The 9,929-nt window shown below is 39.9% G+C and overlaps 1 long non-coding RNA gene across 1 annotated transcript in view; it reads left to right on the plus strand.

The window, feature by feature from the left end:
- Window positions 1–2,659, plus strand: part of LOC123958015 — a 21,191-nt gene extending 18,532 nt beyond the window's left edge. Inside the window, exon 4 of the long non-coding RNA XR_006821980.1 lies at window positions 2,499–2,659. This is a non-coding gene — a long non-coding RNA (uncharacterized LOC123958015). The remainder of the gene's footprint in view (window positions 1–2,498) is intronic.
- The last annotated feature ends 7,270 nt before the right edge of the window (window positions 2,660–9,929 follow it).

A 9,929-nucleotide genomic window follows, 5' to 3' on the forward strand; every position in this document is an offset into this window, starting at 1 on the left:
CAAGATATATAGACATAAATGTGATTGTTGTATTTTATGTTGTCTTTAAATGATGGAACAGAAGTACAGTAATGTTCATCAGTGCTGAGGGACTCCGTGTTTATCAGTGAAACAGTCAGACAGAATGGATTCTCACTGGCACTAAAGTAGGAATCATTTAATTTTGAATGGGTATTATCTTAGGAACTGCATGATACAAACCCATTCCTCAATTGTGTGGGCGGGTGTGTGTGCGTGTTTGTTGAATGTGTAATGCTACACAACAAATATTTGCATTAATATTAAAACCAGGCAAAGCCATGTGTGGAGATGGGCAACTCTCCAGGCCCATGAATAAAATGAATAAAGCAGGCAGTAAATTTTTAACACTGTTTAGCCTCAACATGGGACCCTGACTGTGACATCATCAGTTAGCACTTCAAGCATGACTTTACCAATTTTAATATTGATGCAAATAATTTTCTGGTATTTGTGTACGTGCACACAATTTCATGCACAAAGACAGGGTAACAACTGCTTAAAAGCAAAATTAGTTAGCCTTCAGTTAGCCTTTAACTTCAGTAATGATACAAGGCGGGTTTTGCTTTCAGCAGGAGGCATAGTATTAGAATTAATATCTGAATATGTTTCATCATTCAGTGTAGTATACTGACATGCCTTCTGTACTATAATGAAAGGGTAAAAGGCCTAGACAGTCTTAAGATTTAATACCACTGCCTTAGGGAGGACTTTCTTCTTTCTTAACTGGACACATGGGCTCTCTCATCTTATTTCACTTTGTCTCAGTAATATCAAATCTGTGAACATGGATACGATGTAAAAGATGGAAGGGAGGAAAGGAAAGATCAGATCACACAGGAACAGATGTTGATAAGGGAAGATCAGTGAGTAGGGACTACAAGCAAGGCAATGAAAAGAGCATAGGATGTGAAAGAGAATGAATGAGAAATCATTGAGGGTGCTGTAATTGATCGGCCACCAATCATTATTGGCCGATTTTTGCATTTTGCAGAGAAACAGAAAGATCAATCAGTCAATCAATAAGTCTCTTTATTTGTCCCCGTAGGGAAATTAGTTTGCAGAACAATCAAGTAGGCATTACATCATGCACCAACAGAGAGAACCTTCAAACATACTGGTAAACACACAACTAATACACATAACACATAATTCCCCGCACCTTACTACCGATTATATTAGGCAGACCAGATCAGCTGAGCATCCTGCCTATTTGGCTATATATGTGCCTTACCTGAGGTGCCATGTCATCTGCTGGTGTTGGTCCACTGTGTTGTCTGAGGTCCAAGGTCAACGCAGCCGTCTACCAGGAAGTTTTAGAGCACTTCATGTTTCCTGCTGACCAACTTTATGGAGATGCAGATTTCATTTTCCAACAGGACTTGGCACCTGCACACAGTGCCAAAGCTACCAGTACCTGGTTTAAGGACCATGGTATCCCTGTTCTTAATTGGCCAGCAACCTGGCCTGACCTTAACCCTATAGAAAATCTATGGGGTATTGTGAAGAGGAAGATGCGATACCGCAGACCCAACAATGTAGGAGAGCTGAAGGCCACTATCAGACCAACCTGGGCTCTCATAACACCTGAGCAGTGCCACAGACTGATCGACTCCATGCCACGCCGCATTGCTGCAGTAATTCAGGCAAAAGGAGCCCCAACTAAGTATTGAGTGCTGTACATGCTCATACTTTTCATGTTCATACTTTTCAGTTGGCCAACATTTCTAAAAATCCTTTTTTTGTATTGGTCTTAATATTCTAATTTTCAGAGATACTGAATTTGGGATTTTCATTAGTTGTCAGTTTTAATCATCACAATTAAATGAAATAAACATTTGAAATGTATCAGTCTGTGTGTAATGAATGAATATAATATCCAACTTTCTTTTGAATGTACTCAATGAAATAAATCAACCTGTTGATGATATTCTAATTATATATGAGTCAGAGTTGGAGAGAGGAGTTTGTTGTGTTGGAGTAACATGAGGAATTTATTTTCCTCTAGCTTCTCTCCCTTGTTTCCACTGGCGTTTCTTGCAACAACTTACTTCTCACGAGATTTCAGAGGGAGAAATGTCCTTGAGTGAGAGTACATTTAAATAGAATTAAAAGTGTGAAATAAGAAAAAGACAACCAAAAATATATTTATAAAGCTCTAAGCTGCTCCCAATAACCAAGCGTAGGCTGCTGTTTCAGTTGTGTCTCTAAGGGAGACACACGTTGCACATGTTACCTGCCAATAGTTTAACGGTTGTCAATTCATGATCATTTCTCATGTCTAAATTGTGTTACTTCAAATAGTAAAATACATAAATAATACTACAGAATAGAAGGCTTCAAATTGACCCTGTTGCACTTCTTCCAATGATCAGTAATCAGCCCCAAAAATCCTGATCTGAGCATTCTTAGAAATCCTGAGTGTATTTTCCAAGTGGTTCCCACTGTCTAATCTGAAGGGCTATTTACATTCATTCCAGCATTTGTCAACACCCACGCATTCGTATTTGTGGTCGTGGGATCTCAGCTTGCATTTACGACAGGTCACATCACAGGTGTTGTGGTGGCAGCCCGGCTGACGGTGAGTGTCCTGGTTTTTCCTCCTTTTTATCAGTTTTCTGCTTTTTCCCTTGGTTTCCTGTTCTCTGCCCGCCTCTCTGTGTTTTCTCCCCCGTGTGCTCTCTCTCCCTCTGCTCCTGAGCCCAGCCAACTACCTGCACCTGCAACCCATCATCCACCTCGTCAGCCTGTCACACCTGCCAGTAATCAACCTCATCCCAGCCTGTATTTCAACCCCGGTTCTCCACACCATCCTGGCTTGATCGTCGTTGCTCCATACCCGGTGCCATCCCCACGTTCAGGCTTTCATGTTTCTTGATTTTTCACGTTTACCCTGTACCTTGTTGCTGTCTTCCCTAACCTTGTCCCTCTGTCTGTTTTCCTCCCAGGTACACTCACCATCGTCCTCCGTTCGGCTGGGCTCATCCACTGGCCCACTCCTCTTTGGACTTCCCTCACGGCGTCCTCCCTGTTCCCCCGCCTCTCCACGCTTCCTCGGCCCCTGTGTTCCCCTGCTCTCTGGCCCCCTGTCTCCTTGGTTCCCCGTGCCTGTACTTCCCCGACGTCCTCCTCTCCCTCCAGTCCCTCTCACCCTTTTTCCTCCAATAAACCTCCTTCCTTCTGAGTGCTGCATTTGGGTCCTCTCTGTCCACACACCACACCTCGTAACAACAGGACTAACAAAGAAAAGCACATTCGAGCAATTTAAAGTATCCAGTTCACTTTGCGTGTCTTTGGGTTGTGACAGGTATGAAAACATTGAGATGTGATGCGGAGCTGAAAACTACTGAGCTAGTAGGCTATCCAATATTTTTTCCTGACAGCGGATATTTTCTTAGGTGCATGCCACTCCTGTGTTTTCACCTGTTTTTGGTGTCCCCGGCTTTCTTCTCCCGTCCTTCTGCTGCTCCAGGCACCTCCTACTTTTCTCTATCCTTTCCTATCTTATCTGCTTATCTCTCCTCATACTTCTGACTACTCTCTCATTCCTCATTCAAAGTAATTAGGGGAAAACCTTGAGTCAGCTACAAACTGCACAGTGTCAGTCAAAACAACATAACACTTGTCAAAACAAGCAGTTCCTTTATTCCCTTTTCCCTACCTTTTCCTCTCTAACAGTATCTGTCTCTCGTATAACTCACACCCTCTCATCTCATGTTGTGCCCTGTTTTCCAAAGTCTTTAGAGAAACATAAAAAGATGGAGATCAGCATCTCTGCCAGTGTGCTTAAAACAAATCGTGTGATTCACATGAGAATAGTAGTTTGTAAAAGTTGAGGCAGCAAAAAAAGTAGGAGAGAGGTGGAAACAAAATTAAAGAGCAAATGATGCACAACTGTGTGAGTCCCTGAATGAAAGTGGCGGGGCCTCCTTTACCGGTAATTTTGTAAGCCGTCTTTACTAGTTAATCACATTGCACCTGGAAAAGCTGCAATCCTGGCTCTCTTGGACAGCTCAATTTGGAAAGCTGGAGTCATTCTGTCCAGTCAGCAAATGAGGCTGGAAATGTTTGGAGCTGCTCTAGAGGTTGTACAAAAGAGCTGTGCTGGAAAAATGTGTTGGCCATTTGCTACCTAATGTGACTTCAATAGTGTTGGAGCGGTTGGAAGTCACTTTTGATGCAAGGTAACCTTTTCCCTGCTTCCAGTCTTTGTGATGAACTAGGTGACAAATGGATTGGACCAATCTCGGTGTTTGAAACCAAAAATTGACCTTGAAAAGTTGACCTTCTCATCTGACTGTGGAAAAGATGGCAGGCACCCGGTAATAGTCCTTCAGACAAAATATAATCTAAATTAAATATTCAGTGCCAACAATAGAACAAAAACTTTTAAATATTTGTAATGACAAAGAATTCTTGTTAAAATAGAAATCCTTATTTAGTGTTTTACTGTATTTTAACTGTATTGAAAATTGCTGATTTGGCGCTGTTGAAAAGGTTTCATTGGTGAAACATATTCTGCCAAGATCAAATTTCATGATTTTCCGCTACTATATTGAACGCTTTTATTTTATTTTTGTCTATTGCTGGGATAAGCTCCCCTGTCAGACTGATTTCTTAGAGCTTCTTGTAGTTTATTTTTCTGCAGTTAACCAAGCTGAAAATTGGAACGAGCAGTACATGCATCAATATCTGCCCTATATGCACATGCTGCCAGTCCAAACAAAAAACAGATATGACATTTATGGAAGACAGCTCCTCTCTAGGGAAATTATATTGTCAGAGGCAAATCTGTGTTGAAAGTGACTGTGATGAGAAGGAGAAGGATGGTGAGCAATGTGACATTGTTTATACTGGAAGAGCAATAAAGGGGGGGGGGGGGCAAAACTAGGATCAAGACATAGAGACGATGACAGAAGCTACTGTAAGAGAGTGGAAACATAGTTGTTATAGAAAAATAGAGACGGTCAGACGGGAGACAGAATAAGAGGAGGAGGGAGACTGTGAGATAGAAGTAAGCAGACAGTAAGTGGTAAATGGTCTGTATATATTGTACATTCTGTATAGCGCCTTTCTAATTTTTACGACCACTCAAAACACTTTACACTATGTCACATTCACACATAAATGGCAGAGGCTAAGGTGCCAACTGCATTATCAGAAAGGAAATCACGTTCATACACATTTACACATCCATGACACAGCAGTGAGTTGCTGGCTAATGTAGTAGACATAACTCATAAAATTAGTTCAGAGAAGGTGATGAAGGTTAAGGCCCCTTTTCATTATGAAGTTTTATTGTTTTAGGGATGTAGACACTTCATTTAAATTTTTGGTGTTTTAATAATTAATTTACCATATTGGTGGAGTTGCATGTTTGACACTATTAATTACAAATTACTTCTGTGATTTTACCTTATGGCGACTCATTTTCCAAAGCACACCAGGAAACAGTAGTTCTGTTTAGGTTTGAATAATGTTCCTGGAAATACACAGCATTTTTATAAAGCAATATTTTATAGATATAGTACATTTTAAAGGGATAGCAACCGTGGTATAAAAGTTAGGACAAGTCTTGACAAAATGTAATTGTCTTATCATACCGTAAAACTTCATTTAATAGCCCTTTATCTGCTTTACTGAACTCACCTTGCCTGTATTTGGGACAGTCCTTTAATTCCTTTCTCGCAAAACTCTCACTAAGCAAAGATTGGAAATAAGGTACTATCAAATTGTTTATTTAAACAAGTATGAATATTACTTGTATGAAAATTAGGCTGTCGGAGAACATTCATTCATTTGATCTAGCTCCAAGAGTGCCAATCTAGGCCAACCTCAAGCACAGAGAGAGTGAGAGAGAGGCCGATCGACCAACCACACTGCTATATCTGAATGAGTAATATTTTGGTGCTCATTATTTCCGTAAAATTAACCGAACAATTGAATTGTGGAGACTAACCAATCTAACGATGTGCAGCGGGGGCTTTAAGATGTTTTATGCATCCAGAGAACTTCTATAAAAACCAGACCATGCTTCTAATTGAGACCTGCTTTTATTTGTCAAAATGTGTAGCCTCTCCGGGCCAGTAAGTGGGAGAGTCTAATCGGCACTCTGATATTAACTGAAGGTTAAGGCAGACATTGGCATCAGTTCAGAACAGTGCTCTATAAAAATCAACGAACACAAGCTTGAAGTGAAGGTCTGACAGTCTGAACCTTTCATCATCCCACATTCATCTGCCAAGGCCACACAATCATCCATTTTAATAGCACATAATGTGAGAACTGTTTAATGTGAATGAGAATCTATGATCTGCATACAAATATGCTTAAAAATAGACAATCATGAGAGTGCTTGGAATACATAAGGTTTTGTATAAAGAAGAATGACACAGAATTCACATGAGAGGAGAAGAAAGTATAACAGATAAGTGGGAGAAGCACAGAAAAAAGCAGGTGAGGAATAAAGGAAACAAGAAAGAAAAGCAGCACTGGGTTTCAGCTGCATCAGCTTCGCAAGTACATGAATCCTGAATCAAATGAGAGCCTTCTCTGTCCTGTAACTGTTGGGTTCCCGCAGCCCTGGATGTGGACAATGAAGCTGTTTCTCTCGACTTGGTTGCTGGTCTCATCTTTTCTTTCTCAGTTCTTGTCTCGCTATTTTCTAGTTGACGTCTGTGTTTCCATCCCATCAGCACTGAGCAGGTTAGGGTTGTACAGAGCCCCACATTATGAGCTGTTAATGGCCCACCTGTTTCCGTACTGCAGCTTTGTGGGTGTATTAGTGTGTGAGTGTCTACAGCTATTAATAACTTAGAAGCTAGGAGGAGCCACACATCTGTCCTCCCAGTGCTGAATCTGCTTTTACACATCCATCTCCTCTCCGTTCCTCCCTCCTTATGTTCTTCTTTAGCTAACTGCCTGATGTTGCTCATGGTCATTTGAATGATGGAATGGACAGCAGAGTTGATATGGAGAGCCTTACCTCTGCCCTTACTCAAATGTAAATGGTTAATCAGTTTGTGATATTGGTATGAGTATTGTGATGGCTGGTAATAAACAAAATGGTAATTGAATCCATACATTTGCATTGATTAGCTGTGTGTCACTAATGAAAGTTTCAGAATGGAGAGATAAATGAATGTACCATCATTCAGTTTATAGCATACTGAACACTGAACTTCATTTGAGTAAGCTTGTTCCTTGATAAAGCCACAGTTGGTTAATTTGATCGATTGCTGGGATGCAATAATGATTGAAAAATGATTGAATCCACTAAAGAATCAGTTCTTTTTTATAACCAGAATTATCAAAAGAAGCAAAGGGATAAGCAAATGAGCTGCTGATTTTGCACTGCTGTCACTCAAAGTAAAAATAAAATTTCAAAATAATTTGTTTAAACTGCTGAGCATTTACTCAGTTTTTTGTTTCGTCAATCCAGTTTTCACCCATTCTTACTAAGATTTTAATAGTCAAGATAATAGTCTTGTGATTCTTCTACGTATTGAGGATAAATAGAGAAAACAAAGATCTCTTCTTTCTCTTGACACCGTACTATTTTTTCTTTTATCATTCTGTCTTCCAGTTATTTTTCTTAAGCTCTTGTGCCCTATCAGCTCATTAAAGCAGATCTACAATGCTCGACTCTTCCTTGACTCTTTCTGGCCACAGAGAGCACATGTCAGAGAGAAGGATAGTTCAAAGCTTGCCCGTGGGGATGTTTGTGTGCCTTTACGCTAATTCATGTCTGTCTCTTAGGCTTTTCTAAACCAAATCAAGTGAGAATTTAAGAAATGTAAAAACAGCTTTCTTAGTCAGAGATATCAAATAATTGAATGAATGAATGTCAACATTCATTGACATAGTGAAAGCATAGACATTCATTTATTACATTGAGTTCAATATATAATTGGGGACAGTGACATTTAATATAACATTTCCCTCTTAATTGTGATATCTCAGTAACCATGGTTACAGTTTGATCAAACAGAAATGATAAATTTTATGGTGCTTTTGGTTGGCCTGGTAATTAAAAGTCTGAATGTCTTATTTTGAAAGATCCAAACTCACACACAGGAGGGTTTTAGGTGGGTGTGGTATTTTGGTGGTGTTGTGTCAAAGGTATATTGTTGTTTGTTAGGGCCCGAGCACGAAACGTGTTAGGTCCCTATTGGAAGTGAAGGAATTCTTTCTTTCTTTCTTTCTTTCTTTCTTTCTTTTCTGAGAAGCCCCTCGGACAAAGCTTTAATTTTTTTTTTTACTTCACTGTGGACTAAAAGCTTTAATTCTCTGTGTAAGCTCTAGAGGCCACATTTACAGTACTGTAAAATCTGAAAGAATCCAAACCAGTCATTTCTATCTCATTGGTAGCTACTGCATTGTATATGATGTGTGCATTTCTATAGACTAATGCACGGATACTTTTTAGGTTGATACACAGCATTAATTACATTACATGTTTTTGTAGGTGTCGCTTCTGCAGCTTGAACGATCCTGAAACACTTGATATTTACATCTCGTCATCGAAGTGACCTTTCACTGATCCTCGTCAGCCTTGGCTCAATCAATGTATTCTTACTCTGCTCATTCTAAGACGTCAGTAATGGTTTGTGATTGTTTAACTGCACATTTCCCACACTTAGAGAAGAAAGAAAGAACATTAAAGGTAGAGAAAGGCCTATAGGCACACACACACACAATTATCACCCTTGCTGAGGAAGAAAGCCTGGTCATTAATACAAAGAGGGACAGAGAAAGATTAGGCTTCTGTTAGGCTTGCAAATTGGACAACAGAAAATCAATTCAAGCACAAACAGAAACTAATATACATTTCCCCATGAAACAAGGTCTCACTATGTGTGTGTGTGTGTGTGTGTGTGTGTGTCTGTGTCTGTGTGTAGTATGTGTAGTATGTGTAATATGAAGATAATAACATAAAGGAAAAGGAAGGGGAAAGCTATCGTAAAAGAGAAGGATGAAAGTCATTGAAGAAACCACAACTGACCCAACCACCCCTTCCCTGTTCTCCCCCATACACACACACACACACACACACACACACACTTAAATTCCTAGGGATCCATAGAGTGATCAATTACTTAATCTGTACTGACTGACAGCCTTGATTAGAACCTTGATGGAATCAATACGTGCCGGAGACGTGGGAGGGAGGGGGGGACACATGCACATTGGAGGACAGTTAAAGGTTACTTTTTATTCTAAAACATGATAATTGATGTTGTTAAATCAACATAGCGGTCCACCAAAAACACCAACACTCACCCATACTTATTAAATAGAATTCAAAAAACAAAACAAATACACTTGAAATGTCAGACCCAGGGCCGGGATGGAGTTCTGTCTGATTAATTACAGCGTAATGTTCAATTTGAATAGTGCAAACCTTGTATTGATTTTTTCTAGACAAGATGTTATTGTGAGAAGCTGATCTAATTTCTTATCACGCTTATCAGCAGCTATTTGCAGCATGTGGCTGATAAGGTATATGGGCAGACATGTTCAACAAGTGTGGCTTCCACCTTCAATCTTTCACTACGCAGCTAAATTATGTTCAAAATGTGCAATATGTTGCCACTTTCAATGACAGCACTCTGTTTTTCCATTTTGCTGTACAGTCTGGCTGAAGCAGGATCAAACATCCACAGTTACCTTTGTCTACATTGGCTGAATATGGAAGCAGCGTGTTAGCAGAGCAGCAGTTCTTCTTCCGTGTAAACACAGGATGTGTTAAGGCACAGTTCTGCCTGTAGCGCTCAGGACCACTGAAGAACACTGTAGTTACACGCAAGAAAAAAGAAGAAAATAGACATGAAGTTTGAAAATACAGGTCGTGTGCATGAAGTGCAAATGAATGATGCGAGCAATTATGTGTCCTGTTTAGTCAGCTGTAT

This window comes from Micropterus dolomieu, linkage group LG19 (genome assembly GCF_021292245.1).
Source record: "Micropterus dolomieu isolate WLL.071019.BEF.003 ecotype Adirondacks linkage group LG19, ASM2129224v1, whole genome shotgun sequence".
NCBI lineage: Eukaryota > Metazoa > Chordata > Actinopteri > Centrarchiformes > Centrarchidae > Micropterus > Micropterus dolomieu.